Source organism: Python bivittatus, unplaced genomic scaffold (assembly GCF_059951505.1).
Source record: "Python bivittatus isolate LINGU-HERP-01145 unplaced genomic scaffold, Pbiv_v1 ctg000330_np1212, whole genome shotgun sequence".
NCBI lineage: Eukaryota > Metazoa > Chordata > Lepidosauria > Squamata > Pythonidae > Python > Python bivittatus.
Window position 1 is genome coordinate 55,186,310 of NW_028277058.1, and position 21,518 is coordinate 55,207,827.

The window sequence follows — 21,518 nt, forward strand, 5'->3', positions numbered from 1 at the left end:
CGGAAAGTGATGTTTAGTATGGTGGGATCATATGTATATTGATCCTATAAATGCTTCCCAGAGGAGAGATTGCATCTTATCTCTACAAAAATACTTCCTTTTTATTGCCCCATATCACCTTATAATTTAATTAGGGATGATACTATTGGAAGGACTAAAATGTTGTGGGTGGTTTTATATAATATAAGGATGGTGCATACCACTCCAAAAAGCAAGCATTTTTGCAAGGGAAAATAATCCTGAAAGAAAAAAATATATATAAATTGGGCCTCAAGGTCAAGAAGCTGAGAAATATTGAAAGGTATTTAATTCTGACAGTCAATATTCTGTTATTCATCCACTGGTCATCTCACACTGTACCCCTGGTAGCTTAGAAGTCAATTGTTATATCGCTAATGGGGATGAACAACTAGGAGTGTATCTTGATAATCCTTCTGAACTGTTAACATCCTCCACGTCTTAGAGCCAGGATTCCTGAAAATCACCTCTTTCCATATGAGTTTGTCTGGACATTGAAGTAATTAATATAAGTTCTTCTCAATTCATTTGCAAAGCATATCTGACAGGAAGGAAATTTAGTTGGTTGCTACATCCTAATTCTGAAATTTGGTTCCTATGGAAGCTCACTGGGACCAAGGATGTTGTTTCAGTGCCAGGACCTTTTAAAGAACTTTGAATTCTGAATTGGCTGGTTTTATGGTTGCTTTTATCTTCTGGTTTTAATTAATCAATTAATTTAGGAAATTTATATGCTGCCCATTCCCTTAACAGTGGTAGGCAGCTTACAAAGATACAATAAAATTACCCATTAAAAACAACACTGGAAGCATAGCAAAATCTAAAACAGTCACATTAAAAGGCATGGCCAAATGAATATACTAAGTGTCCTTCTAAACTGTAACCAGAAAGAGCCTGACTCAACTCCAACAGCAGTTTATTGCACAGCAACAGCTACTATGGAAAAAGCAGGATTTAATGTTGATGCTAGATATATCCGTGGAATGACCTCTAAAAGGGGCCTGGGGAAACCTGGGAGTACAGAATGGATGGTCTGGGGTAGGCAGTCCTCCATACACTGTAGTTTCACTCTAAACCAGGTAAGGGCTCAGAAAACAACTGTAGGTATTTCATCATAGAGCAGTATTTCTCAACCTCAGCAACTTGAAGAGGTGTGGACTTCAACTCCCAGAATTCCCCAGCCAGCATGCCGGGTCCAAGAGGTACTCCAAGACATGAAACTCCTCACCCACAACATCCTAGCTTGGTGTGGGCTACAAAATTACAAGCAAGCCAGCAAGAACCCAGACCATAGTAATTCTTTCCTAACTAATTCATCCTGCAGTACAACCACAAGCCACAGTTTTTAACTGTTTTACTTGTTTTTGACTGTTTAACATTTATAAAATTAAGTATTAAAATAGCCCTGTCTCAGTAGGGCTTTCATCTTCACATTTCCCCTCCCTTATGCTATGTTCTTTCATTACAGACCACTTGGGTGTTGTCAGTGGTTACCTTTTAAAAATGTATTTAATATCTTTATTTTTATAACAAAACAATCATTATTTAAAAAAAAAAAGAACTTAAAAAAATTAGAAGTACAAACTAAAAATACAAACTCAGAAGGAAAAGGAAAACAAAATCTATCACATTTTATACTTATACACTGGTTTACCAATGAATTCACTACAATGTGAATGGTGCATATTACAGATTCTGGTCCCACTCCAGGTGATGGGTACACATATCCATCTCCTTTCTCTCACCTATCCTACTAAACTGAGTGGAGGAGAGCACTCCATCCCCATTTTCTCCTCAAAATGGCAACCCAAAAGGTTGATGACCTCTGGGGTTGCATCTTCTGAAGTCCACTACTCTACAAGTAGATGGTGTTTTTCCAGCTTGTTGACATGCAAAGGGGTTAGAGTGTCTTTACGGTAGATGGGAGGTGATATAAATACGATAAATAAATATAAATAAATAAATAAGGCTTTGGCCAACATTGTTCTCCTCTTTTACTCACTCTCTCTCATTCTCATCAGGATGCTTGAAGGAGCAGCAACTCCAGAACAAGGTTCTGAGCCAGCTGTCTTCAGCAATATTTTGATGGTTTGCATCCAAGACGCAAAGCAGCAATACTGTGAATGCCAAGCGCAGCTCAGATCTGTATCGTTAATTTCCCCACTGTGTCAGAAGACAAAGTTTAGCAAGAAGTGAATGACATGAAAGTGATTTAAAAAAAAAAAATCCTATCAGGATGCAGTTGAAGTAGTGAGAGTTACAGGGAGATTTTTGATCTGCACTGGTTTATTCCCTTTGCTATGAGCCCATGTCACTCCCAATATGTTTCTGAGCAACAAGAGAGAAAGCAAGTAGCAGTGGGCTTCTTTGAGAAGAAAGAAGCTTGCAGGGAAGAGAACAAAAAAGCAGAAGTTCTGCCTTGCATTGCCCCTTGTGCAACTGAATTAAAAAGCATTCCCCCCCTCCTTTAGAAAACCTTTGCGTTATCTTCCTCTTGATTGGTGTCTTTTTCATTAAGTGGACTTGCCAACAATTCCATTCATAAAATAATTTGAAGCATTTCTTTAGACTACTCAGAGGTATTAGCAAGGTTTTCCCTTTGTTAAATGTGACATGGTGAAAAAATATCTATTCTATCCATCCATCCACCCATCATCTTTCTTTCTCTCTCTTTTTCCCGCCTGTGCATCCATCTATATCAATCTCCCCCAATTTAGTCCTCTCCAGATCTTGGACTCCAGTTTCCAAAATCACAGCCAGCATGGCCTTGTTCAGCTGGCAATTATGGGACTCGAAGTCCAACCCATTGGGAGAGCACTAAATTCAGGAACAGTGACTCTAGGAAGATTAACTGCATCTTTCTTCTAACATCAGAGAAGATAAAGAGGAGGGACAATGATATAAAGGGAGGGTATGGTTATCGTTCAGAGCGGCTTTGATCAAACAAGTGCTGAGGAATGTGGCAGGAGGCTCAGATGCTTTCTAGATTCCTGTAGCTGACAGGTAGATCACAGAAAACTTTAAATGGTTGTTTAGAGAGAAGATGAATGGGTGAACTCTTGCAAACAGATTGTTTCTTTGCCTGACAGTGATTATTCCAGCTTTTGAAGCTTTTGACCAAAAAAAGAAGCTTTTAATAAGCTGTCCGATAGAAAGCTCCTTAAGACCTCTTTAAAATATGTGTGTGTGCACGCACACACACACACACACACACACACACAGATATACCATTTCGATTTTTCACTGCATGTAACAATGCTTATATTTGGCCTCTTTTTTAAAAAAACAATTTTTAAAACATTTAAAGAATCAATGAAGTGACTATCCAAAAGAAAAGAAAAGAGGAGAATGAGAAAAGACATAGTGGATGGAAAATAAAATATAAGTAGATAAACAGAATTTACGTTTGTCATAACATTTAAAATTCATTATTTCATTGATTAAATAATTAATTGAATATATAAAATTAAACTCATTATATCATCTGGAGAAATAACTGTAAATCAGTGCAAAACTAAATGTTAATGTTTATATTGATATTGCCACTGTTTGTCATTAACTAAAGTACATGAGTGCACATGATCAGGAAGGAAGGAAGGAAGGAAGGAAGGAAGGAAGGAAGGAAGGAAGGAAGGAAGGAAGGAGGGAGGGAGGGAGGGAGGGAGGGAGGGAAGGGAGGGAGGGAGGGAGGGAGGGAGGGAGGGAAGGAAGGGAGGAAGGGAGGGAGGGAGGGAGGAAGGGAGGGAGGGAGGGAGGAAGGAAGGAAGGAGCGAGGGAGGGAAGGAAGGAAGGAAGGAAGGAAGGAAGGAAGGAAGGAAGGAAGGAAGGAGCGAGGGAAGGAAGGAAGGAAGGAAGGAGCGAGGGAAGGAAGGAAGGAAGGAAGGAAGGAAGGAAGGAAGGAAGGAAGGAAGGAAGGAAGGAAGGAAGGAAGGAAGGAAGGAAGGAAGGAGGAACAATCAGTAAAAACAATATTACATTCTCGTTTCTCTCCTTGACCGGTGATTACATCAAATTATTTATAAACATTAAAATTACTTCTGGGTACTAGCTTTACGTCATATATTTCCCCCTTCAAAACCATACTAAGTATTTGAGTTTGCCTTGTTATGTGACTTATACCTGGGTCTCAAGTGAGCTTTCTATCCAGCTATTGTAGCACTTTAGTGCTCTTGTAATAATGAGTCAAACTTTTTACAATATGATGATGATGATGATGATGATGATGATGATGATGATAACTTTGAACATATGAGCACCACCATGCTTATCTTATGGAGAAAGGGTACAAATGTAAAAGAAGTGGGTATGGGTGGAAGGCAAGTATAAATATAAATCCTGTATAAATCCAGTAAACGCAGGCCAAGGATCATCCATGATGGTCACAAAACCTCTCGTATCGCTACGTGCAGAGGGAGAGCATTGGCTAAGGAATGGGTAGACCATAGTGCAAATCTTTGGTATGAGTGTTGCAGGTCCTGATCTTGGTAGTCTACACAGGTAAAGAAAAAATCATGATAATGCAATGAAATTGTAGGCAAAGATACTCCTCTTAACTGGCTATTCTTCCCCCAGAATGGAAGGGAAAATATATTCTGCAATATATTGAGTTTCAGAATTATGCTGAGCTTTAGAATTCAACTTTCTTTTTCATTAAGGGTTAGGGTTAGGGCTAGAAGTTAGATTATTTTTAACTTCTTAAAAAATCATTTCAGTTGAGCCTATTTTATTAAAAATTATCCCAAATCTTTCTTTTCTCCTACATTTTCAGCACTGTTTGTAAAAATGCAGATATAATATGGTCTTCTGCATGTCACCTAATACAACTCGGTGTTTCATCACCACAATCATTATTTGATCCCTGACTAACCCTTGGTGTAGTGGTTAAGGCAGTGGGCTAGAAACTGGGAGACCCTGACTTCTAGTCCTGCCTTAGGCACAAAGCCAGCACAAAGCCAACTAGGTGACCTTGGGCCAGTCCCTCTCTCTCAGCCCTAGGAAGGAGGCAAGGGCAAACCACTTCTGAAATCTTGCCAAGAAAATTTCAGGAACTAGTCCAGGCCATTGTCAGGAGTCAACAATGACTCGAAGGCACCATCATCATCATACAATATCCCATGAATCAAAATAGGAAAATTTGCTCTGATCATTGTTCTTCAGGGCACATTTTAGTTTTCAGAAAAAAACGTCAATTGCAAATAACAAATGCAAAAATTGTTAGATTTGACCCAATCTCTGGAATCTGGTAATAATTGGCACATTCTTTTAAAAAGTAGATTACATCATAGAAGGGAACCAATTACATCTTTACTCTTAAAACAAAACCAATCAAATGGGGAAATTAAAAACGAACCAGTACATAAATGCTGTACCATCCTTCCTCAAGGACTTCTATTCCTGATCTCCCAAACATTTGAATTACTGACTTGCTTTAAGTATGGTAGGTGCAGGGGCAAGTGCAAAGAGATGATCTTGCTAAGATTTCTTGTGGATCTTTGTGGCTTTTCATTTGGAAAACTGATCATCTGAACCGTGCCCTGAGTTTGGTGATAATAACAGTGGGTAAACTTATTCCTAAAAGCATTTTACTCTTCCCTTAGTTTTGGTGAGATTCATGCTTGCCTTGTAGTTTTGTTAATTTTGTAATTCTTGTTTGCATGTAGCTATAGCTTACAGAAGGAAGACTGCCTTTGCTTATATCCATAAATAACCCTTGTAATCAAACTGGGCTGGAAAGCATTAATTACTTAGTGCAATTAATGTGCTCATTAATAAATTGCAAGTTTAAAAAGTGGATTTTAAATTGGATTCCAGTTGAACTTCACACTCTTTGAAAATGTGGCCTTATTGGAGTCAACATTGACATAAGTGACAGATTTTCTCCTTAATTCAAAAAGGCATGTTTAAATAAATAAACAAATAAATAAATGATATTCTTATGTTTAATTTTCCAGAGGGGAAAATGAAATGGTCTTATCAGAATGAGTTGGCCATATGTATTTTAATTGGCTAATTAATCAACTTTCTTAGCTTGGAGCTTCTTCGCCTTTAGGTTCAGAGAAGGCTATCAAGACCAACCCTCTGCCAAGTGCAGAAAACCAAATTAAAGTATTCATAGCTTATGACTCTTTAGACTCAGTTTGGATTCATCCAATGAAGCTGACCAACTTTTATCATTAGGACATGTTTTCTAACATTCAGTTGGAATCTGCCTACCTGTAATTTTTGAGATGAGGAAGAATTTCCTGATTGTGAGACCCATTAAGCAGGGGAACAATCTGTCTTCTGGAGTCATGGGGGCTCCATCCCTGGAGGATTTCAAGCAAAGTTTGGACAACCATTTGTCTGAGATGGTCTGAGGATTCCTGCCCGGGTTGGGGGGTTGACTAGATGACCTCCAAGGTCCCTTCCAACCCTAGGATTCTATGAATATTATGCAGTTGGGCTTGATGACCTAAATAAACAAGAGACCTTTGCATCTCTATGATTCTAAGATTTAGTGATATCTCACAAACTCCACAATTTCAGACCATATAATGAGACATTTGATCTCATATTGTGCTGCAATGGATTATTCCCCCAACGTTTTCTTCTACAAGAGAAGATTCCTGTTTTCCACTTCATTCTAAGACACTTCTGAACTTCTAGTGATGTTTTGGAGATGACTCTATTGTTACATGATGGCTGAAGATGCTGGTGCTGCTTCGTTTTGTTTCTTGCTTTCATTCTTTCATACATCTCTTGATCATTCTGCAGCCTCCTTGGCTTCCCTGATATCTCATGGGAGGAATTCATTGGAAGAGCTCACTCACGATCTTTTCTCTTGAGATTTAATTTTAAGCAGCCAGGGAATCAGTTCACTGGTCTGTTTAGGCCCTTCATAATGTCCAACCTTTGAGAACACATCAAAATCTTTTTCCCCTTTTGGAGAAAAAATAGTTAAAAGGAATTTCTCCTCTGTCACATTGTATGATAACAATACAGACACAGAGAGAGGAATTTTTTCTGCACATCACTAATTTGATCACCAGCTCTTCAATGCACCCACTCTCCTTCTTCTGCAAGTAATTACCAAGATAACATCTGAAAATGCATTTCTTTTCTTTTTCTTTTTTGGGGGGGGTCAGTGGGTAGGTGGGTTAATCTACCATCGACTCTGCTCCCCATCCCCCATATAATATTCAGGATTCGTCTCAGTGTTAGCACAGCTTTACCCAAAATAGCCAGTTTACCTATCCAAAAGAGAGACGTTTTCAATTGTTATTCAGTCTGATCCATGACAGCTCTGTCTTTAGTTTAAAGTTAATGGAGCTTGCACAAAAGGGATCCAGAATGTGGGGAATTGGTGGTGGTGGGTGGGGGGGGACATTTGCTTCCAAATTGCTACTAGCAACAACCCAAGGAAAATTGTTTACAGTAAGTCCCCGACTGCAATGCTTTTCTACAGCAGCTTGCGGGCCGTGATGTTCGCAATGATGAATAAACCCTAACAATAATAATAATAAACCACTCTGCAGCTGCAAAGGAAAACTGATCATCCGGAATGCCGTCAGTCCCCATCTGAGCGTAAGATGGATCAGGTTTCCTTAAAACTGCCTCTCCCTCCGTCCCAGGATCCCGTCCGCGCCTCCTAAGTCTCCACTCCTCTCTTAAATTGCGGCCCAAAAAGAGGCAGGTATTTCGCTGTAAAGTTTCAACTTCTTCTTTAGCGTGCAGGGTTGCCTGTTTGAATGTTTCCAAGAAAGTATTGTTCTTATGTGACAACAGGTCAGGAAGACTCTGCATTAATTACACTAACATATGGTTATTAACAGATTCTAGCCCTGGGAGCAATACTTTACAATGTTATCTTCCAGATAGTCAGATGTTAGCCATATTGTCAGTGCTGGCAGCTATTGTTTCACTCATTTACTTCACAGAGCTAATTACTCCCTAATAATAACTTTACCTTGGAGTTTTTCACTTGCTTGTGCCAGCAAACCTGTTCACACTACATATGCTAATTATTGGCACTTATTCATTATGTTAAGATAGCTTTAAGATCAAGCTGTGCAGGCTGGCTTTCGGTATAGAACCAGCTGGTTGCAAACTTCCACCTTTTTTTTTCTCCCTTCCTCTTTTTTTCCCTCCCCTCCTCCTAACTAAAGTCATTAAAACTTTTACGATGGTATCATCTTATTATCTTAACAAGATTTGGTGTTTCAGAATCTGAATTATGTTCAGTTATCACTCCCGCCCTCCAAACAAGGGCATATCTGTAACAAGATGTATCTCATTTTTATAATCGCTTTTTTTCTTAATCATCTATATAACACTTTTAATGTGTTCCGCTATCCTTATCTTAGAACTCTACCATCTGTGGCAGAGACGCAGGACAATCTTTTCCTCTCACCCAATAAATTTTTGTCACCACTTTGAAGTAGGACTGAACAAAAATGCAATTGTGTTGTGAGTTCGGAGGGGCTGCTTTGGGGGAAAGAAAGGGAAGAAGACACGGCAGAAGGAACATTTGGAAATTTCGTGAGTTAGACAGACATCACGTTTCTTCATGTGGGATGAGCAGCAGTTAATTCCCCAAATCAAGATGCCACCGACCATCTTCCCTGCCACACGTACCAAAATATTCAACTTATTCCATAGCTACCATTTTGTGAAATGAGCTGAAAGCTGATGCTCTCTCCCAGAGAGCTCTGGAGTGATGCGGTGCCCAGATCCTCCTAGAAGGAACAAAGGGGTTTCTAGCAGGGAATCTGCCAGGATCAGGAGCATCTCACCATTTATTGGGTAGGACTTTGGATCTGAATTCAAAAAAGCAGCTGTGCCATCTCACGGCTGCCTTGGAGAGACAAATGAGTCACCTGCTCGGAACTGAATGTTAAGGGCTGCTCAGCCCTTTTCTTCCCATTAAAAAGTTTTGATTTTGAGAGCCAGTGTAATGTCAGGGTTAAGGTGTTGGATTAGGAGTGGGGAGACCCAGGTTCTAGTCCCTCCTCAGCCATAGAGGCTCCCTGGGGGACTTTGGACCAGTCCTTCTCTTTCAGCCCAACCTCACAAGGTTGTTGTGGTGGGGGAGAATCGAGAAGATAGCCTTATCTATGCCAGGGTTGCTCAAACTTGGCAACTTGAAGATGTGTGGACTTCAACTCCCAGAATTCCCCAGCCAGCCATGCTGGCTGGGGAATTCTGGGAGTTGTAGTCCACACATCTTAAAATTGCCAAGTTTGAGAAACACTGATCTATGCCATCTTGGACTCCTATTGTAAAAAGCAGGATAGAAATAAAATACATACATACATTTCAGAGAGCCACCTTGTCCTATTTTCTGCAGAACCTCTAACACAACCCAGCTGTGAGATTTCTTCTTTTCTTCTGTTTTCCAAATATATGTTTTGTCCAACAGTTTACCTCAGATTTAATCATAGGCAAAACTGGGTACAAGTGTAGACATATTATTCGTAGGCAGGTGCACAGGAAACAGAGGAGGAAGTAAGATAACATTTTGCCTAAAATGCAATTTAAAATACTGAGACCTCTGTTCAGGCAGTGTGTCAAATAATGTCAAGGATAGCTGAAAGACTTTTGGCAAAACTCAGAACTTTTCTTTTTCTTGTTGTTTTTTCCACCAAATTCTTGGGTGATCACTGAGCTCTGCCTGAAACAGACACAGCATCTGAGGTTTTTGAAAAGTGACGTAAATGCATTTTGGAAATAAAGTACCTACAATGTGGTGCTCAAAAACCATGTTTGTTTTCTGTTTTATTGCATGCATGTGTTTTGACTTAGGAAATGTCAATTGGCAGTGTATATGCAAAGAAATACATGTCATATTCATGCCTGACATTAATGTATATGGATCCCCTGCCTCACACTGCGTGCATAAATGAAGTGTCACTTCTAAAGTATCTCAACTCAGTTTCATAAGCCAATTTTGTAAGATCCAGTGGGGAGATCTTAAATGGTATTTGTACATATAAAAACTGTAGCCGTGGGTGCCCTAAGCAGCTACTTGAGGAAGGACCTATGGATATTCAGTCCTTAAATTTGTCATGTTTTCTCTAGTGAATCCCACTGGGCTTAGACTGTTGTCATTTTGGCATCAGGTCTAAAACTCTTTTTAATTTCCCAAGCTCTTAATCCTCTCTCCTGCTTGGTGATGGCTTAAATTCCACTGTCTGCCCTAATGCTGCTAAAAAAGGGGGAAGAGGGCAGAGATAGCTGTCGGATTGTCTCATTTTAATTTATTTTATTGTCATTGTATCTTGTTTAAAATAAGTGTCCTAAAACAAGTGTAACGTAGACAGCGTGACCCCCATTAAAGATGTCCTTGTGAATTTATTTGTTTTAATGGCTACCTTCTCATATCAACCTTTTCTGCAGAAGGTTCACTTGGTTGCTTTCTTTCCTGTGAATTCACTTAGGCGAAAAGTGACCTTACTTAGAATCACCCAGTGAGCATTATGGATGATTGGATGTTCCATAATCCTAGTTCTGTGTTACCCCTCTGGGTGCCCTCCAGATGTGCTGAGATCACAGCTACATGTCTCAGAATCCCCAGTATAACTGACCATTCTCCTAATCCAGAGATCTAGCTACTATGTTCCTTGGCTGAAACACATATTCCTTCTTAGGAGGCTGTGTAAACTGTACCTTTTTGTTAAGCCATTTTGTAAAGTTCTGTATGTACTGATGGGGTTATACAGGTAGGCTAGCAAAGAAACAAGAGCACAAGTATTTCAGTTCAGTTTTTAAAAAATGAAAGACTTTCTCAAGTCTTACCAAATTTCCAAACCTTTCCTATAGGCCTTATTTTATTACAGCCCTAGAGAAGATGATGATGATGATGATGATGATGATGATGATGATGATGATGATGATGATGATTTTAATTTATATAGCCACCCATCTCACATACATGATTCTAGGCAGCTTACAATAAAATAGATAAAATACATAAAATACATAAAATTCCTTCCTTCCTTCCTTCCTTCCTTCCTTCCTTCCTTCCTTCCTTCCTTCCTTCCTTCCTTCCTTCCTTCCTTCCTTCCTTCTTCCTAGTGGGGGTGGGGAAGTGAGGATTCAATATTTACCATAAAGCCAGTTTAATGAGTCATTTAATTGTTAAATTATTATTATTAATCCAATTTAATATTTTACTATATTAATGAAATTGATACGTTGTGTCCTGAATAAGAAAGAATGCAGCATGAATAAGCATACAGGCTTTTAATTAGCTGGTGAGAATGGTTTTAAAAACTAAGGGAAACCTGGGTTCTAAATCTGATGTTAATTTCTGCATTGGGGGCAGTTCAGTTTTCATTCCTGTGGTTTTTTTGCAGAGTCTTACAATGCTTTTCCTTCTTAATTTCTCTTGTTCCCCCCCCCTCCTCCTTTTCCTTCCTTCCTTCCTTCCTTCCTTCCTTCCTTCCTTCCTTCCTACCTTCCTTCCTTCCTTCCTTCCTTCCTTCCTTCCTTCCTTCCTTCCTTCCTTCCTTCCTTCCTTCCTTCCTTCCTTCCTTCCTTCCTTCCTTCTCTGGCTCTGTAATTTCCCAGCATGATGTTTTTAATTGCCAGCCATCACCCTCTAATTATTTACAGATCATCTGCTGTTCTGACATGGCCCAAGTCAATGGCATCAAGATCGTATTTAGAAAGTTGAGTTCCATAAATCATTGGAAACAGCAATTTTTTGTTGTGCTAAACTAAGGGGCCAAATGTTTTGGTTCACTCGTGCTCATACAGTACATAACTTGCTTTCCCATGACATAATGGCTAGCAGATGAATTGTTTCCACTGAAATTCATTTTGTGTGGCCTAATGGGAAAGCACCATCTGTGACTGCTCTTTCATACAACATGCAAATCATTGCTTGATACTTAAGATATCAAGAATCAAACAGCATTGTGTATTTATAACTTCTCTGCCTTATAGGAAAGATGGCCCAAACTTTAACCTACTGGCAGTTCACATGCTGATTTATATCATTCCACTGTTCTTCTGCCAAAGAACTCAAAATGGCATGAATGCTTTTCCCTACTGTTTTAGCTTAACAATGATCCTGCGAGATAGGTTGAGCTGAAAGCTAATGACTTCCCGGAGGTCACACTGGAAGGAAATTTATATTCAGGATTTATCCTGTATCTAAGCTGGGACTGAGCAAAGTTTAAGGGGGGCAAACCAAGAGCCCCTCCTAACCTTTGGAAGGGGCCAGGCTGATGTTGTCCATAACAGACCTCAGTGATACCACAATGACAACATGCACATAAGGATATCATCATGCTCACATCATCATTGGCCCCCATGGATGATCATGAATGAAGCCCTTTTCCTCCAACTTTGGGGGCACAGTGCTAAGGATGAAATAAGAACGGGGGGCTCTGAAACATACATCACTCCCACTCTATCCTTAGATCTCCCATATCTACCCAAGTAGACCCAAATATGGCAACCATGGACAGTGAGAAGGTTAAAGGAAGTTAAGAGGGTGAGAAAAGAGGGAAATCTCATTCCTACCCTTAAACCTGGAACAGCAGTGAAAAAAAAAATCATACCACCAAAATCCAGCATTTTGCTGCTGAAATTCAATGGTGCAATTTTGGAGTGCAGGAAGCTGTAATCCTGCTCTAGGCATTATATTTTTATCGATTCTTTTACAGGCTGCATGTAGCAGTATTTTTCTTGCCATTGTCTAAAGAACATTTTAAAAATCTATCTCTAAAGAATTCCACAGACTGCTATGGGGTGTGTATGACTGTCTACTCCAAAACCTGTTAAAGTTTGGGGGAAAAAATTAGCTCCCTGAATGCAGAATTAGATTCAGCCAACCATTTCTACTGTGTCTCCCTGTGATACACAGGTTGCCTTCTCCTCCTTTAAGTTTTAGGGCATTGTTCAGTTCATTAATTAGTCCACATTCACTATGTCAGCCCCCACAAAAGATTTTCACAGGCAGGAATCAGGAATACACAGCCTCAGCGTAATTGTAGCCTATGGTTTTCCACAAAAAGGCTTTTCTGTGTGTAGAGAATCCACAGCGTCCAGCTGTTCCTAGAAGGATTTCCAGGGTTTAACGTAGAGCACAGATGGAACCAATACTATTGTCTAGAGAGTATTCTGGGGCAGAGGGTGAAATGTGAAGGATGATCGACAAAGCACTGATTGGAAAGAGAAAGGCAGAGAAGTACAGAAAGAAAACAAGCTTCCATTCTTCCCAGGAGAATAGGATGAAGGGAAAGGGGGAGAAGTATCTCCAGTGGTGATTAGACAAAGGAATTTTTTTCTCTATACCTTCCTTTCATGAGCAATGAGTTTTTTGAGATCTTGCAAGTATTTTGAGTTAGGTTAGAAACTGAGCCCTGGTTGTCTCTAAGTTGGCAAACCTCATTCTGGGTAGCTGGAATTTCTTCAAGGGAGAGTTGTTATGTCACTCCAGATTAAACATCCCCAATTTATAGAATATGTGGCTGGCTGGGGAATTCTAGGAGTTGAAGTCCATACATCTTAAAGTAGCCAAGGTTGAGATACACTGGTCTAGTTACTCATATGCAGGGAGAATTTATGGGGAAGGGGGATATTGGGCTGTGCCAGCTACAATTAGGAATCAATGCTAAGGAGAGATGGAGGTACTAAAATGATGAGAGTTTGGAGTGTCCCCTGTATATTTTTGGATATCAGTGTGCATCAGTGTCTGCTAGCAAGTTAGAGCAACGGAAGTTGGAATCCAACAATGTCTCAAGAACTTCAGTTTCTCTACCCTTGAGCTAAAGTTTTAGTTTGGGGGAGAAGTCACTTAGGGTAAAGAAAAAAAAAGTTGACATTTTTCTCCTCTCATTAAAGTAGAAAAATAGATTCTGGAAAGAAAAAACAAAGGGAAATATTACTGGCTTACGGGACACAAAGCAAATTCATGAACTCAGTGTCAAAAGCTGGTTGATGGCAGTGTCAAAAGCTGGTTGAGGGCTACAGGATTCGATAAATTCATGGAGGAGATCATTTTAATGGCTCAATGTATCCCCAGAAACAGAATATGCCACAGAATGCTGTTGCTGGAAAGCAGCAGTGAAAGAGGTCTGTCACTTTCCATACAAGGATCTGGGCCATGTCTACATGGCATCCATTCAGGTGTTAGGCCATTCTGTCACGTTTTCTGCAAATTATTAAAAAATATGCATGTTTCTATGCAACTTTCCCTAATATACATTTTTTCTATGTAAATTTCCCATATGTGCACTATTTTGTATGCAGCTTCCTCAGATACATGCATTTTTTTTGTAAGCAATTGTTAAGATGAGAAATATTTAAAGATGACAATACATATTGTAGTAGATTCCACAGAGAATGTTTCTGTTCATTCCATGACAGATTCTGTTTTGGTGGATTATTTTGCTTGGGGGTAAAAACGACGATTGCTCTCTTTTACATCTGTACTACAAGGACTATTGTGGGTTCTCCATAAGCGTTTGGACTAGAAACTAGATAGACTTTGCAGCTGATCTAACAAAGTTTTTCTTATATTGTTATGAAAAATGAATATCTTAATAATAGCAAGTCCTAAGGTGAGTTGACTTACTCATTATAGCGAGGAAGATGTAAATATGGTTGTTATTTTCTGCATTCTTTGTAACATGAAGTTTTATCCTAAGAAAAGAGTGGGTAGATGGAACGTTGGAGAGACACCAGGACAGTAGTATAAACTTTTCATTGCGTTAATCCAAATTTGGGGGAAATCCTACATCCTTCGCGTAGAGACATACTGTCAGGGGAACAGTTATGCTAAATTCTCCTCTCTTATCTGCTAGTTTATTTCTTCAAATGTGGGTTTTAGATCTGGTTTATGGTGGAGAGAATAAATAAAAGATTACCTTCCCTGCATTTGAAAACAGTGTTGTGTAGGGTCTTGCCGTCTCATTTTGCAAAACGCGTCGAATGTTGTGATGAATAGCCTTCCTTGGGAGACAGAATTCACCCTCGCTTTTAAAACACATTCCTGCTTGTTATTCTCTTAGCATGTTCACGGAGTCTGGTGCATGCTTGGTAAAGGGAGGCTGCGCTCCAAAGCAGTTGTTGGATGTGGGGATCTTCTTCTGCAAAAAAAAGAAAGGGGAAAAAAAGCAGCTTGTATTTCTTAACTCATCCTTGAAGTTGAGGGACATTGTGAATTGGAAACCTTTTCTATGCGGGACACCCCTGTTGACTTATGGGAAATTAGCTGTTCTCCCTCACTTTTTTGATATCACCTGGTACCTGAGGATGGAACACAGGTTCTTCTCCACCCCGTTGCATGAGGTGTGAACAAAACAAGTTGTGAAGTTTAAATGTCAAAAGCACTTCATTGCCTGAGAAGTGTTGGAAATTTTTTTGTCTGCTAGGAGCAGTAGCTTAAAACATATTGGGATAATGAATTGTTGCTGTTACTTAGGGTTACTAAGCCTGCTTCCCATCTGCTCAACCTGAAAAAGAGGGATAGAAAACCTTTAGGTGGCTGGGGAACACTCTTAATACTTAGGGGGCAAGTGCCCCAATGAGCAGGGAGAGAATACAGAGGGGATGGAGCTGTCACACCTAATCAATTCCAAGATTTTCTCTCTTTTTTCCCTAAAAGAGGAATTTGGTGTCCCCCCCTTTTTTTTTCTCTTAAAAAAAAAAAGTTAAGCCTATTGTCAGGCTCACGCTATAATTTTTGTGTATTTCCTGCCCCCAATTGGCAAGATCCCTTGCCACTGATTTTTGGCAACTGCAGAACGAAAGAGGTTCTGACAACTAAAATGTTGATGTTGAACAGCATAGGGGGCAAGCAGAGGGGATACGAATGTAATCAACACATAAATAATCAAGACATGATTTAAGAAAGAGCATTTGTCTCCTCTCAAGTAGATTGACCCTGGGACCCCCTATTACTTGTAGAAATATGAGGCTTGAAACAATGTAGGAGAAGACATGCGCTCACACACACAATAAGTCCTTTGTTTAAGAAGAGATGTTGTTCATACTGATATACCTCTCATTGGAAAACCTGGTGGACTTTTTAATAAACATTTAATAAATGTTTCTCTTTCTAAGGACAGACTATCCGATGTAAGAGTAAACATTTTTTCAGGCCTTTTCTTTGAATCCCTCATCCTGTTACGTCTTCATAGGAACTTTAGAGATCAATGGCAAAATTCTTGTGCACATAATACATAGATTTGCTGCTAAGGAAGTAAGTCAATTAGGTAAATATAGCTTCCTCTCCACCCTAACCCCCAGGCCTTGCAGCCAAAGACCCCTTTAATTGTTATAGTCAAAATTGTGTGCCTGTAGCACAGCTGTTTTTCATTAACTCTGGCCACACACAGGCACAACTTGTGGCTAGGTATCATTGCTGCAAACGTTGCTTTCCTGGAGGGGGGAAAAATTGGGAACCGTATTCATGTCTCTAAAGCAGCTGAACAAGAAGTATTCAGCAATTCAACTTCTGGAATAATTCTTAAAGTGGAGGCGGACCGCTTATAGCTGCAGGCTACCTGTGGTTTTTCCCCAACTCTTTTTTTGTGGGTTGGGGTAGAGGTGGGACAAGGTGACAGGGGTCATTATTGGTCTGTTGTGTCTTCTGGTGTGGTCCACAGAAAAGCCCTGTTCCAAATAGTTCGCCCTTTTTAAATATATGGTTTTGAAGATGCAGGACAGGTCTGCAAACAGGAAACAGCTCTATCCTGTTAGAACATATAGACTTGTCTTTTGGTAAGTTAGTCTGTTGGCCCATCTAATCTAGTAATGCTTACTTTGACTGGTGGTCACCATTCCAGGTCAAGTAAATCTTCAAAGTCAAGGTTGTTTCCCAACTTCCTGCTGACAATCCCAAAACACAGGATACAGGAACTGAATGTAGGATATCAGGTTCGGAATGTAGATTTTCTGCCTAATACAATGCTAGAAAGAAAGAACTGATAAAGGAATGAAACATACTCTCCTATTTCAGAAATCAAGACTTTCACCCATCCCAGTTCCTGTAGAATAAATAGACATATTTTGGAACTCCCAAGGCATCATTGCTAATTGTTTAAGACAAGGAAATAATTGAGCTGAAGGTAGATATGCCAGGCTAAACGACCTGAGAAAATCTCAGCTGCTCACTTTGGAAAGAAAAGATTATAACTTATTGAGCCCTTGATAGAGTCATAAGTTGTCAAATTCAGCCACTATCTCAGTGCAGATATCCACGGAAACCCCCAGGCAGGTAGCTATTCGGACCCTTTTGAAAACCTCTGGAGAGGGAGAGTCTACCCCTATTCTGTATGGATTGTTCCACTGCTTAATGGGTCTTACAGTTCACCCTGAATATTGCAACTGACATTGCTTGATGTCTTTAAGCTAATAGTTGCAGGACAGTACTATGACTATTGATAGTGATGGCACTGAAGTGTGCTTTAGAATATATATTACAGACCTGGGACATGTAGAGGGGACGAAAGATGAGTTTAATCATCAAGGAAGCATACCAGCAAATAGCTAGTGTTTGTAGAAAGTAAAAAAGGCTACAGCAGAAAAGAAACGTACAAACTAGGTTCACAAAGGACCTAGACCTTTGGGGCTCTGTTGGTAGTAAGAAAACAGGAGGGATGAGTCTGCTTCTTGAAGAAGATAGTAAGATTATAAGAGATGATGGGGGAAGAGCACAGGTCCTCAACTCCTACTTTCTTTCAGTTTTCTCCCCAAACAGGAACCATGTTCATGGTTCTAAATGGACCTAAACGCTTGAGGCAAGGAAGGAGTGATCTTTCAGAAATCATGGAGGATGGGCAAAATGACAGAGGCTTAAATAAGGGCAAATATTGTTTGTGTCTTCAAAAGGAGGAAAAAAGAAGATGTGGGTAACTAGAAACCAGTCAGCTTGTCATCAATACTGGGCAAAACATATTATTAAAGAGTCAGTTTTTGAGCATTTGGGAAAGAATGCATTGCTTGCTGGGAGCCAGCATGGGTTTATCAAGAACAAGTTATGCCAAATCTTTTTTCAATCAAGTGACCCATTTAGTTGACCACGGCAAGGCAGTAGACATGTGTAGCAGGATTTCAGCAAAGCATTTGGCACGGTCTCCCATGAGAACCTAGAGAAGATGGCAAAATGTGGGCCAGATTATGCTTCTGTGAGTGAGCATCAGGCTGGAAAGAGGTGGTGAGCGATATACTGCGGGGCTGTTCTAGGCCCTGCACTGTTCAGTATATTCATAAATGACTTGGATGAGAGTTAGGTGATATGGCTATCAAATCTGTGCACAACACAAAGATAGAAAGAACAGCAAACATTTTCAAAAACGGTAATGGTGAGCAGAAACCAGCAAGGTAAATTTCAACAGGCACAAGTGCAAAATGGGTAGGAAAAATGGTTACAGAGTTGGTCGGTCTTATAACTGCAATAGAATCAATCAAAAGTGAAAAGCATGAGTATAGAATGGGAGAAACTACTGGGCAGAAGTGTATGCAAAAAGAATCGAGATGTCTTGGTGGAACACAAGCAGAACTCGAGCCAACAAGAAAAAGGTTAAAGCAAACTTAGTCTGCACAAACAGAAATATACTGTCATTATCAAGAGATGGAGAGACAGTTTGGAATGGTGGTTAAGGCATCAGGCTAGAAACCGGGAGACCATGAGTTCTAGTCCTGTCTTAGGCACAAAGTCAGCTGGATGACCTTGGGCCAGTCACTCTCTCTCAGCCCTAGGAAGAAGAGGGCAATGGCAAACCACTTTCAAAAAACCTTGCCAAGAAAATTGCAGGGACTAGTCCAGGTAGTCACCAGGAGTCAAAAAGCTGGCTCAAAGGCACGAAGAGACATCATCAAAACATCAAGAGACATCATCATTTCTCTCTATACTTCATTGGTTAGTCAGCATCTAAACTATTTTGTTCATTCTGGGTACTGAATTTAGGGGAGTCATTGAGAATCTGGAGCCTGTCCAGAGGATGATAAAGGGTCTGGATGAAAAAACTTAGGAGGTGTTGGGTATGTTTAGCCTGGAGAAGAGAAGATTGCAGGGACTTCAACTATCTGAAAAGCTGTCACGTAGAAGAATGTTCAGAGTTATTCCAGAAAACAGTGCAAGAAACAATAGGTTTAAATTACAAGGAAACATATATCAATTGAACCTCTGGAAAACAGAGCTACTCAACAATGGAACAGTCACCATCTTAGGAGAAGTGGCGTCTCCTTTGTTAGAGGTATTTAAACAGAGGCTAAATGGTCATTAGTCGGGGCTGCTGTTGTAGTGGAATCTTGCACTGGGGAAGTGGTTGGACTAGGTGATTTCCAACATCCCTTCCAAGCCCTGCATTCTATGATTCAGTGATTTTCCTGATCTAGCTGTCCTCCAGATCTGCTGACTTCATCTCTCAGAATTCCCAAGTTTACACCCCTGGAGGATACCCAGCTCAGAGCAGGTTGATATAATATCTCTACATATTTTATTGATCTTTTTATTTACTCTGTTCCAAGCCTTTGGGAAGAAGAGTGCTCTTAGTGTAAATAAATAATTTCCCCCCAAAACGTCATTTTTAATGGTTTGGGGGAAGAGTAGAATAAAAGCCTTTTAATAAATAAATAATGTGACTTTAAGTGTACTTACTAAGGTGTATGGAAGTGAGGGGGACCTGTCACTAAATGCAGAGATTGCAAACGTATGCAGGCCTTTAACTGCATTTGGGAATCTAGCACAGGCTGTGTTTTCATGAGTGAGAAAACTCTTCCATTTCCTCTTCCCTTACTTTGAGGGAAGATCAGATTGTGTTCAGTGTTACGTTTCTTTGATGTTGGCTGAGCATCAAAGGGTTAATCTACTTTTGGATATTTCAACACGCTTCTCAGACATGTGCACAGAAAACCTTTCTCTTGATAAGCAAATGAGTAATTAAACGTGTTCAGTGGATGGAGATGAATGAGCAAATAAAGCTAGTCTTGCAGTTGTTCATTTTCATGAACCAAAGAGAACATGGAAGTCCTTGTAAGGAGCTGGGTGATGCTGGAAGTCGAAACCAAGGAGAATCGAGGGTAACTGCACCTTTTTGTACGACAATAGGTTTTGTGAATAAGTGGCTTCCTCTCCAGGCTGCGAGCTCATATGGTTAACCAAAATTGTTGAGTAATTGTTCTGTGGTAGAGAACAAAATGCTGAATTAAACTGTTCCCAGCACAATAATTGTGTGATTATAGCATTTATGTTGCTGGCCAAAAGGAACAGTCATTAGGTTTGGAAGACTTACCAAAACCACAGGCACAAAAAAAAGAGAGAGAGAGAGAAAGAGAGAGAAAGAGAGAGAAAGAGAAAGAATGAAAGAAAAAATGGGGGGAGGAAGCAAATGGTATGCAAATTATCCTCTAATACCTATAGCAGCTTTGAAATGGAGCTAGAAGTGGTATCCTGGTGTATTGAAAAACCAACAATCTGTCAGAAAGATTGGGGTTGGCTTATTTATACATACATGTTTGTGTGTGTGGAATGGATGTACATTCTAAGGACTGTTTCACTTTTCAGAAGAGACTATCAGCCTTGAAAGAGACTTCACTTTAAAATTAAGTTGCATTTTCTCAAATTTGCCTATATGATTAGCCGGAGAGAGCGAGAGAGAAAAGAGTCAGATTGCTACTGTGCTGTGTTTCCCCCCTGTCTTCCTGCATACCAATCAGATATTGTCGGAGAGTTCTAAAGTAGAATTCACTCCCACTCACAAACTCAATTCTGGGCTAAGCCCAAGTCAGAGCTGGAAGGAAGCTACAGGCTGCTAACGTTGGAAAAGATGGCCCAAATCTCATGATAAAATTTAAAAAAAAAAAATTAAAAGGAGATGCATGGTATCACTAGCTGGAAAGATGATTTCCTGCACCGGTATGCTGGCTTTATTTGCAAAACTCTCTTTCTTTTAATGTTTCCTTTGTGCTTTTGTTCTGGCGTCCCCAGCAAGATAGTCAGAGGAAGAGGAAGAGGAATCAAGAATAAGAGCAAAAGTGTTTAAGGCAGTCCCTATTTTTTTTTTTTTTTTACTATGTTAAAATTCAGTCACCAATTCATTAGTGGAAAAAAAGTAGGTAGTCCGATGTTTACACCCATCCTTTGCCCTCCAGTCTGTAGTGGTCTGCCATTTGTAATTCTTGTTGCTGACAACAAAATTCTTTGCTGGGACCTATTACAAAGTTGGGGCCAATGTCTATCTGTCAGGGCAGTTGCTTCCAACCAGTAATCAGGGCAATTATTTGGTGGTTCATTTTATGTCTGTGCCCGGGGCAAGCAAATTTCACCCCATCTCCAGTAGCATCTGAGTATGTGCAGTGACGTCGCTACACCAACCCTATCCCACAGCAGTGTACAAACACACAGAGGAGAGGCTGTGTAGTGATGCCACTGTGGGGAAGATATATTTGATATACTTGTCCAGCTTTGCAGCAGCAACTCCCAAAAGCTGTGAAGATAGTATCTCTAGGGACCATACTGAACCACCAAGGTTCAGCCAATGAACCAGTCACTGAATCAATCATGG

General features: G+C 40.0%; 1 protein-coding gene across 1 annotated transcript in view; it reads left to right on the plus strand.

Annotated features, from left to right (window-relative positions):
- Positions 1 to 21,518, plus strand: part of SOX5 (SRY-box transcription factor 5) — a 391,244-nt gene that overhangs the window by 199,223 nt on the left and 170,503 nt on the right. The window lies entirely within an intron of this gene.